This window comes from Ambystoma mexicanum, chromosome 1p, assembly GCF_040938575.1.
Source record: "Ambystoma mexicanum isolate Mex_15411 chromosome 1p, UKY_AmexF1_1, whole genome shotgun sequence".
In the NCBI taxonomy this organism is placed as follows: Eukaryota; Metazoa; Chordata; class Amphibia; order Caudata; family Ambystomatidae; genus Ambystoma; species Ambystoma mexicanum.
In genome coordinates, this window is record NC_090921.1 from 1,034,804,732 (window position 1) to 1,034,815,245 (window position 10,514).

A 10,514-nucleotide genomic window follows, 5' to 3' on the forward strand; every position below is an offset into this window, starting at 1 on the left:
AGCTGCTTTGGAGCCAAATGCCTGTGGCATCCCTGGTTGTTGCAGCCACAACAGAACCAGACCCTCCTCTGAGGAGGGGGCATTCAAGTTATTCACATTTGTGCCTCAAAATAGATTTGTACATTTTTGCTCTTCAAGTTCATTTAGTTTGGAGGTGGCTGAATCCTGGCTCATTTATATCCATGAATGGCCCTGTTCATCAATCTTCAGGCGTGTATATTGAGCCAACAGGAGGTAGTGGCCTGTAGCCACCTTTGCATGCCTCTGCCACTGCTGTTTTGCATAAAACACAGATCCTGACCTCTCTGCAATCCACAGGAAATTGTGTTCCAACATGTCCAAGAGGAGGCAAATATTGAAAAGGCACATTAACATTCCTGGTAATGTTTCTTCATGCATGATCACCATGCTATTGTTATAGAACAAACATGCAACCAGATGTTCCTGGGTAGCGTTCAAGCCACTTAAGTTGAGTACACTAGTTTACTCGACATGTAGGTCAGGCAGGATTTCAAAAACGTTGAGCACGCTATAGGACAGGCCAAGAAGGTAGTAAAAAAGGGGGAAACAAACAGGGACAATGCAGAAAGAGTCATTAGTGGTTCAACTGGCTGGTAAATAAATTGAGAATGAAGTAAAAACAAAATATTTGCTTTTGCAATGCAGCCAAACACTATAGTCACAGTCAATGTCTCCAACACCTTTCACCATTGCCCTCCATCTGCAGGACTGTTGCTGGGTCCACACAAATCAAATTATTATCTGAGGAATAAGTTGTGTGGTGTTCAAATCGATGGGCCTGCTGTTTCCTCCCCCTGTAGTCCTTTAGCGAAGAAATGCTCATTCGTTTTTATGAACATAAGCTTGGCTCATGGTGTCTCCTGTGGTCTCAGAGAATGGTGCCATCAGTGTTAAAAACCCATTCACACACTGCACACTAGCTTGGGGGGCAGATTATAGAGTTTCCATAGCTAATTCAACAAGTACAGATGGCTACGATGGCTGCTTGACAAGCCAGAATTATAATGGATCATCTTCACTACCCAGCTGGAATGTGGTGAGAACATAAGGATCAACCATCGGGTCTGCAACCAGCCCGCTGAATTCTCATGCTAGACTTGGTGAAGAGTCCGTTTCATAGCCTTTTCCACTCTCTGAAAGCTTACCTTGGTGCCACCTGAACTTGTGTCAGAAGTTGTGGTGCATGAGTGTGTACTGTCTGATAAACCTCTTTGCAGTGGTAATGTCCTACAATGAGTGGTTGATCTTGGACCTTTTTTAAAGTCTATTTACGGGGTGTGAGAAACATAAAGGTGTCTCACTCACTAGTCCCCAGGAATCTGTCATCCAGGTGGCCAGGACATGGCCATCAATATTGGAACCAGTTCCTGGGGGTAAACCAGTGCGGGAGGATCACCTGGATGAGGGGTCTTCGGCGAGTGGAAGTGGGACATTTTCCCATCCGGGCCTAGTAGGATACTTAGAAACTCTAGCCCTCCACCCCCACTTTTCCAGCATGAACACTTTATCACAGCGTGAATAACAACAGACTAAAACCCGTTTACCTGACATGTCCCAACACAAGGGTCAGGCAGAGTCAGGCAACTGCCGACAACTACACACACCCAACTACCCTTTCCCTTCCCCATAGGGATAAAAGGCAGAGCACAAGAGCACACTGTGAGCAAGGCCAAATGCACGAAGAAGCAGCCATTCCAGGACGGAAGTCCAAACGGAGGAGAAAGGCGGCCAGACCTGAAAGGACGTCAAGGAGGGAGTTGCCCTTGCCCTTTTCGACCCAGACCCACAAAGCATCTGATGAAAGAAACCCAAGACTGGGAATCGCAGCTGGCAAATGGTGCGACGGATGTCAGCGGTACATGGAATCCTCCAGCACTGATAGCCAGGACGGGGAGACACGGTTGCCATTGTGGTACCGTCCTTGACTCCAGCGGCAAAGGAACCGCCAAAGAGTGTAGTGCAGCCAGTGAGTCGGAAGAACCAGATAGTTGACCGGACTGCGTTAGGCTTAAGATTGCAGTGGCAACATTAAGAAGATAAACAGACAAGAAGTCTTTTGTGAACAAACTTGGTACCAGAGATCAAATGGTCTGGTGCCACGTGGGCGTTCGCTCTGAAGTCTCTGGCTGGTACCCCTTTCCTGAAGAAAGGGACTGTGTTGAACATTGTGAGTAAAGAAACTACAAGTACCGGGAGGCCTTAGGAAAGGCTGGTATAAGGTGTTAAGGTGGTCATACAAGGGTCAAGCCAAATGCCTTGTACAATCGAAAGTCTTTGACACATTGCAGAGGTTTTGATATAGGGAAACAAGCGCTTGCGCCCAGCTAAGGTGAACATTGTAAGAACTGGGACTGTGTGAAACCTGTGCTTGCCAGAGTGACCCAGCGAGACGAGATCTCCTTTTGGAAGTCTCAGTTTAAGATTGGCAAGAACTTTGGAAGGTCCGAGCCTGGAAGAGGGGGACCTCACTAAAAGGCGGGGGTTGTTTAAAAAGACATTGAGACTTGTGAATACTACACATAAGGAAATGGTGATTGAAAGGCAATAGTAAACCCGTCTGAGGGACATCAAGAATAGAATTGTGAAGAGGTTAAGAGAGCAACATTGTTGTAAGTATGAACCCGACTGAGGGATGTTCACAGTGAATGTTTGCTCTGAGCCCGACTGAGGGAGGTTGATGACAGAGAAGATCGCAGCTCGGCTGGGGAGGATGCAAGGGTGAAGGGTAAATCACCCGAGTAAAGGTTAACAGAAGGAACTTGTTTTGGCATATCAGGCCCTCTGAAGCAAGAGACTTTGCACGAGAAGAGACTTGGGTCCAGAAGTCCCAGATATTGAGAAAAGTAACTGTAAGCTTGTGGCAGCGAAGCCCAGGAGTGTGCTGGGCTCGAGAGGTCCGCCTTGCCCATGCTAAAAACATGGGGAAACGGAGACCCAGCCATAACATCCTGACTATTTTGTGAACACTTCTTTCTTTTCCTAGGAACACTATCCCACACTATTTTGTAACATAGCGGTAAGGATTGGCAATAGGTTTCTTAGTTTAGGCCCTTTTATTTGACTAGACTCCAGTTGGACGGTATTATTACACAAAGGCAGCAGGCGCCCCTCTCTCGGAAGAACAAGGCATGATAACTTGTTCAGTGGTTGTTAACCACTTTAGGGACAAGGCCTGATCTGAAGGAGGTTTTGATGAAGGCAGTGAGGAAGGGAGCCAGGGCGTGAGAGGATTCTTTGATAAGTTGTGCAGGGCAGGCATCACCTTTGCAATTGGAGGGTTTAATAGATTTAAGCAGGGTAATGGTCTCTGATTCAGTGATGTCTCTAAATTCAAATGGGGGAGAGGATTTTGGTGCTGGTGAGGTAGGCACTTTACTATGCTGGCTAGCTATTAGCTTTTCTAGCATTTTTTGGTGGCCAATCATTTTGGCCTGCAGGGTGTTGAGTTTGTCTAGCATTGCTGATTGAATGCTGTTGCACCATTTGGCATCCTTGATAAGCGTGGGCGGAGGAGTAGAGGGTTTTTCCAGTTGTCTGAAGATGGAGAATATTTCTTTGGAGTTGGATTTGGCGTCATTGATCCTAGTGCTAACTGAAAGGGCTTTGGCTTTGATGACACTGTTTATATATGACCTGGAGATGATTTTGAAGGCCTCCCTATTTGTTTCTGACGGGTTGGCTTTCCAGGTAGAGAGGGCGGATCTTTTTTCTGAGCGTTGCTTGAATAGCTCATTGGAGAACCAAGAATTGGAGTGCTTAATTTTCTTGGCTTTCTTGAGGGTCAGGGGAGCAATGGTGTCTATGGCTTTGGTGATGATACTTTTGAAGGTACTTGCGAGAATTTCTGGGTTGTTGGAGGTGGGCGTTTGTAGCGCGGGGACCATTAGGAACGGCGCCAGATTTTCTACCATAAGTCTACGTGAACTCCTGGGGAGTGCGGCTGGGAAGGGGGTCTGAGTGGGTACAGAGTCTTTTTTTAGTGGTGAGGTTAAATTGTATATAGTGGTGGTCGGACCATGGGATGGGGGTATTGGCGGTGACCAGGATGGAGCAATTGTGCTGGCTAATCCAATCCAGGGTGTGTCCTTTGATGTGGGTGGGTTCAGTAATGGTGGGAGCGAAGCCGAGATTGGTAAGGGCTTTGTTAAGCGCTTTGGCATGCTGGTCTTTAGGGTCATTGAGGCCTAGGTTAAGGTCACCTAGGAGGATGGTTTGGGACTTTTTTTTTTAATATTGTCCAATAGTGCGTGGACAAGGGAATCTTGGAAGTCAGTGCAGGGGCCAGGTGGTCGGTATACAATATGCATATTGATGGTGCAGGTGTGTGACACATTGTTTTTAAGTGGGAGGTAATCACAGTTGAGTCCAGTTAGTCCCTGGTGTCCTGGTGATTCCCTAATGCTTGGAATTCTTGGCTATGAGGGCGACGCCCCCTCCTCTCTGGTTAGTGCGGTCTCTCCTGAAGATAGCATAGTCTGCGGGGATGGCTAGGAAGAGTGCTGGTCCTGAGCTATCGTTTAACCAGGTTTCCGTTATTGCAAGTATGTCTAGATTGTCTTTGGTGATCAGATCGTCAATGTCGAGGGGATGCGCAGGAATAGAGCGAGCATTAACTAGTGCACACTTTAGGGTATGGGCAGAGAGCTGTGGGGTGGGTTGTGGGGTGTGGTGCAGGCAGTTCAGTGGGCATAGGCACGGTGGCAACAACAATAGGTGCAGGCAGTTCAATGGGCATAGGCACGGTGGCAACAACAATAGGTGCAGGCAGTTCAATGGGCATAGGCACGGTGGCAACAACAATAGGTGCAGGCAGTTCAATGGGCATAGGGACAGTGGCAACATCAATAGGTGCAGGCAGTTCAATGGGCATAGGGAGTGCAGAACCATGATAGCAAGCAGGGTAACTAGTGTGAGTAGTAACCTCCTTGTTATGCTTTCGAGTCTCGGCTTTTAAAGCACTATAAGTAAGCCTTTTTATACAGTAATGTTCAGTGGAGGGTGCGACTCTGTGAGAGTTCTGTGATCTGCGTACATGAGTGTACCGGCGTGTGGCTCCACGTGGAAATCTGCTGGCAACTCTGAAGTTGCGGACGTTAGTGGGCCGAACGTAGTATCTCATCAGAGCTGGCATGATGCGTGCACGGAGACAGAGGATCCTGACAGGTAGAAGAGCTGGGTATGTGTGGGTGGGGGGCTCATAGCAGCGCTGGCCATACATATGGACGAGTATAGGCGACATGCGAGGATGTGCGCTCTGAGCCTTACCTCTCTGATTGCGATGGGCGCCGACGAGCAGCGAAGAGCTGCTAAGAGGGATGACGGCCTTTTCTCCTGGACTTCCCTCCGCGGCTTTGCCTCGCGGTGAGCCTCCTCTCCCTTTAAAGCAGGAGAGGAGGTTGCGGCGAGGTGTCGGGGCAAATCCGGCATCCCGGAGGCTGGTGTTGTGTCGGTCACAGGCACGATGGCCATTTTGGCTTGGGAACGGTTCCCTTTGCTGCTTTTCCGGCCAGGAACAGCTGATGTTGACGAACAGCTGATGTTGACGAACAGCTGATGTTGACGAACAGCTGATGTTGATGAAATCCGCATCGGGTGGGTGGGAGGGTCGGGATAAGTGCAGGAGTGGACGACGACTCGACTGCAATGTTGGTGATACCTCGCAGCGGAGCTGCTAAGAGGGATGACAGCCTTTTCTCCTGGCCTCCCTCCACGGCTTTTGTTACCCTACTATGTTCTACAATCTCCTAAACACACAAACCTCTCTCACCCAACACCTCACACGTCTCACCAATTCCCCATCACAACTTCTATTTTCGAACCTCATGCTCAGTAATACACATACTCGCATGCTCTGTCACACTGCCAAGTGACAATTTGCGCTCCCCGGTTCCTGCCAAACTATACTCCCAACTCCCACCTTATGCTTCCTAATTCCTCCCGCAGAATACAGTCCTTAATTCTTGCCCAATGCTTCCCCCTCTGACCCACTGCTCTCCCTCAGATCTCCAGGTGCTTTCTTGCCTACCACTCCACAGCTCACATATCATTCACCCTCTCTCTCTCTCCTTTCTCTCACATGTTGCGACAATTTTTCGATTTTTGAAATCTGTAGATTTTGGCCCAGATTCTCAAAAAATTGAGCATCTTAAAAATAGAGCAGAGGATGTTACGTTTTTAGATAACTCATTTTTGGAAATGAACAAGCCATCTTATTCGCAAAGGTGAGCTGTGCATTTCCACAGGGCTGAGCTGTAGCGCAAATGATGCGCTGGCCAGCCGCCTTGAATACGTTTGTGTTGGAAGCGCTCTCCCGACAATGGTCTACAGGCTCCCCGTGCATTTCACTGTGACTGGCCCTTAAGGGTCCTGCCACTGTAAAATGCAATAAAAAAAACACAAAATTCTATCCCATTTGGGGAACAGAAATGCAAGTGTGACAGCAGCTGTCACACTTAAAAAAAAATAATAATAATAATTAAAAATGAATTGTAAAAGAAAAGTATTGGGAGATTCCAAGATGGCGGCCGCAGTGAGGAGACGTGTGTAGGAGTGTCTCCCGCCGGGCCGCGAAAATAAAGCACCTACAACTACGCATTGGGCAGAGTGGTTCTCCCACCCTTATGGCACAGGCGGGACACAGAGACCTCGACGAGTACGAGGGGGGGGATCCGAGAAGTGTTCGGGCGGGCGCGCGCGCGCCCATAGGAGTTCTGTTCCTGGACGGATGCGGACTGGTTGGCGCCCAAATCCGCCTGGTGGCCATTGGCGGTCCGGTACAGTGGCAGCCAGTGGGAGCAAGGAAATCGCAGAGCTGAGACCCAGCAGGAGCTAAAGAGATGCAGGGCTGCTGCCGGTAGGACCCCTGACACCCGGAGAGGGGGGGGGGAGGTCCTGGACCTTCAGACGGAGAGAAGAGCAGGAGGACGCCCCCTCCCCCCCGGTGTGGGGAGAGGAGACGCAGACGAAGCAGGGTGCAGGGAGCTGCCGGGGCCATCACGGTCAAGGTGCCCCTGCCGGGGGCATGAAGAGCAGGACGCGGGTCTGACGCAGGGAGAGGGGTCCCAGCCGCGGGGGTTGCAGAGCCCCCCCACTGGTCGCCAATACTCCGGAGCCCATCAGAAGGGGGATTTTCACACCCCTCCCCCCCAGCCCTCTTCAAGACATTGGAGGGGAACCGGGGCGCCCCCCACGCAGCGCACACCAGAGACTGAGGGCCGGAGCCTGAGGGGATTGCACACCAACGGGGAGCGGTCGGTGCGACCCAGGCGGGGTACTGGGGACCGCCAACAGCAGACACAGAGAGGCCCATAACATGGTGAGAGGAGGGGGAAGCAAAAGCAAAACTGATGGAAAGGCAGTCGTCGTCCCCCCCCGACCTCTCTCACCCTCAGTCCCCATCCAGCTTTGCTGGAACCATCCAGAACCACCTGCTCGCTACATGCCGCCCACCAGCTGTCCCCCAACCCACTGTATATCTGTTCTGTTACCTCTGAAAAGCGCTCCATTATGCATTTGTATTGTATACCTCTGTAAAGCGCTCAATTGCTTCTCAAAGCTAGGTCCACGCACAATAAATACCATAATAATAACATAACTAAACATGGACAATTTACCAGTAAAGTTCTCAAATAAGCCCCAATGTAATGGGTATTAAAAGCCCATCGAGTAGTGACTAATTGGATTTAAAAAGCAGAAGCGAACCCAACATCTCTAAAAGTGGTATTTAAATCCTAGAAAGTACTAACCAGTGTACTTTAAACGAGTTGTCATTTTCTATTAACAAGAGACGTCAACTCATTATTTGCTGGGGATACAAAAAATATTAAACCGAATTCTAGTCTAGCATGATTACGCTTTTAGTTGGTCCACGAAACGCGTGTCTCTAGTTTTTAATTCCAAATGCAGACTACTGAACTACGAGGATGGGGCAATAACATATAGCATGACCGGGGAAGGAAGCAGGGGATGTGACTGAGGGGGGTGTTGTGGTTTAGTTGCGCGGGTGGCGTGTCGCGGAGTGAGCCATGTCATGTTGGGCTAGCTGACAGCTGCTGCTGTGTGTGTCGGTTTTGTGATATAGGATCCGTGGCTAAACCGGAGTGGGGTACAAAGAGGAGAACTGAGAAGGAGCGGTGCGGGTCAAAGGCCAAGGGAAATGGACTTCATATCAGTGACTGGCTGTGCCCTACCTACATAGATATATCATCAGCAGCTTGGATTAAGGGAGAAAGCAAGGTTGTGGTCTCAATGCCACCTTTCCCTATTAACTGTTTTACCAGGAATCCTTGGGCGGCTACCCAGTTCAGCCCTCCTGGGTCGATTCGGCTGTGCAGATGAACAGAGGCCGTGGTGCTCATTTCCACACACCTCGTAGTGAAGAATCCTGACTGCCGCCTGTGCTCGCTCTACCTTTCCTGCCCCGGAAGTAGATCTTGCCTTCTCAATGACAGTGTATATAATCATAACCTCTTCGACTGCCTGCACGATTGTACCATGGCACAGAGTAAGTCCAAGTGCGGAGTTTGCCGATTTTGTGGCTTCTTTGCACTTTGAGTCTAAAACACCCTGAACTGGATTTTTCTGAATACCATTTATTTGTATTCCTCGATTTCTCTTACTTCGGAGCACTGCAGTTTCTAGAGATTACTGCGCCCATTCCGAAACACCATAATGTGCGAACCCCTCTGAACCCTGTAATGGTTGGCCCAACCGCCACCGCCCCCCCCACACACGCCGCTTTACTACTATCGCGCGGTCCATGCCCTCTGCAAACTCATTGTAGTTGCAAATTAAATTCCATTTTTTAACTTGTACTTAAAACTATAATTAAACAACGTATTCAACAATATTACAAACAAATTATTTTTTATTATCCGATGTTTATGTTCAACTTCTAAAGTAAAGGTACTCTCCTAGATATTGCTGGTGCAAAGGCGTCTATTGCTGCTGAGTAATCAATTTTTCGAAAAGTTTTGCTTTCAATTGAAAGTGTAACAAGTGCCAATAACTCTCTTCAGTTGGTGAAAATAGATTTCAGACCCTGTTCCAAATGCTCCTTGGAAAGAATAGAAGATGGGTGTGAACCAGGGGCTGAGCCAGCCTCAACATTTTGGAGGGGCTGGATGGCAGTTTTGAAAACTCTTAAGTGAGACTGGGCATTAAACCTATTGCTCTATTGATCCGTCCTCTTGACCCGCTTCCCAAGCCCACGAAGCTGCGTAGATATTACACCTTCCTTTGGGCCATTAGATCCATCTTTCACCCCAAACTCATCAGAGCCGTAGCCACAATCGTGTAATCGTGGGGCCTGGAGCTAATGTAGTAGGGTCCACACCAAGAAGAACCCACAGAAGGAAGGGCACTTGTTCTGCCCCCAGCCAAATGCACAGGAGTGACAGGGTGTAGCGAGGGAGGGCGAACCAATCAAGGGGGGTTGTCCCCTTGAGAAAAGATTTTAAATAATTGGTTAAACTAGTACATTTTACCGTACACTTTCTGTGATAAATCAGGTAAAAAGCCACATAGTTTACAATTGGTTTTGTAGGGTAAGACATAATAAGTCTATTGGATCCCAAGTCATCAACAATGCACAAGAGCATTTTCAAACACTTTCATAATGCCTTTGCCCACTGTATGCCAGTACTCTGCAAGTGTAAAAAGCATTTTCATATCGATTGTCCCCACACGTCCATTCTGGTGCACCTATATATGCCACTATTCCCACAAAGGAAAATACCCATGTTTTCTTTGTCCATAATGCCAGTAACGATACTGGAACAAAACATGTTTATGCTGCTCTGCCAAGGCATGCCAGTATCCCCATGTAAGAACATACTCCTGTTGGCTTTGCCTTAATGCCAATGAAAAAAAAACATGTCACAGTAAGAAAACAAATCCTTACTGGCTACACAAAACCCCACTTCTCATATAAGAACTCTTATGTTGTATTTGCTCACTAACGGCAGTATAAATGTCATGCCACAGGAATGCCCCTACCCCAATGGAAGAACACTTATGTTGCCTTTGGCCTTAACACCAGTAATAAACTGCAATGCCACAGTAAGAAAACTTGCTGTTGCTGGCTAGCTAGTAAGATAGCTCAGCGGGCTGAGCGCTTGCTGTTGCAATCTGAGTGTGATACAAAGGTTCAAATCCCGGCAAGGTCAACGCAGCCTTTCGTGCCATTTTAGGTAAATATGTTCTCTGTACAGCGCTTTGGGGAAAGTGCTATATAAATAGCATATTATCATTTCCCAAAAAAGCCCCCATATAAGAACACTTATATTGCACTCATCATGTTATATTCCCCCATATAGGAATGTTTATGTTGCCGTTGCCCTTAACAGCAGTAAAAAAAATGCCACGTAAAAATAAGGAAATAAGCCCTCTCCAAGTAAGAACACTCATAATGTTGGCTTTGCCCTTAATGCAAGTACAAAATTCCATGCCACAGTAAGACACAGCCAGGCCAGCCCCACTGTGGTCTCTCCCCA

At 48.3% G+C, this 10,514-nt stretch overlaps 1 protein-coding gene across 4 annotated transcripts in view; it reads right to left on the reverse strand.

Annotated features, from left to right (window-relative positions):
• Positions 1-8,438, reverse strand: part of LOC138447719 (zinc finger protein 271-like) — a 308,054-nt gene extending 299,616 nt beyond the window's left edge. For 3 of the 4 annotated variants that reach the window (XM_069604059.1, XM_069604020.1, XM_069604028.1), the window contains exon 1: positions 8,298-8,438. The gene's annotated coding sequence lies outside the window, so the exon portion shown is untranslated. The remainder of the gene's footprint in view (positions 1-8,297) is intronic. The other variant, XM_069604034.1, reaches the window with a different exon arrangement.
• Between the last annotated feature and the right edge of the window lie 2,076 nt (positions 8,439-10,514).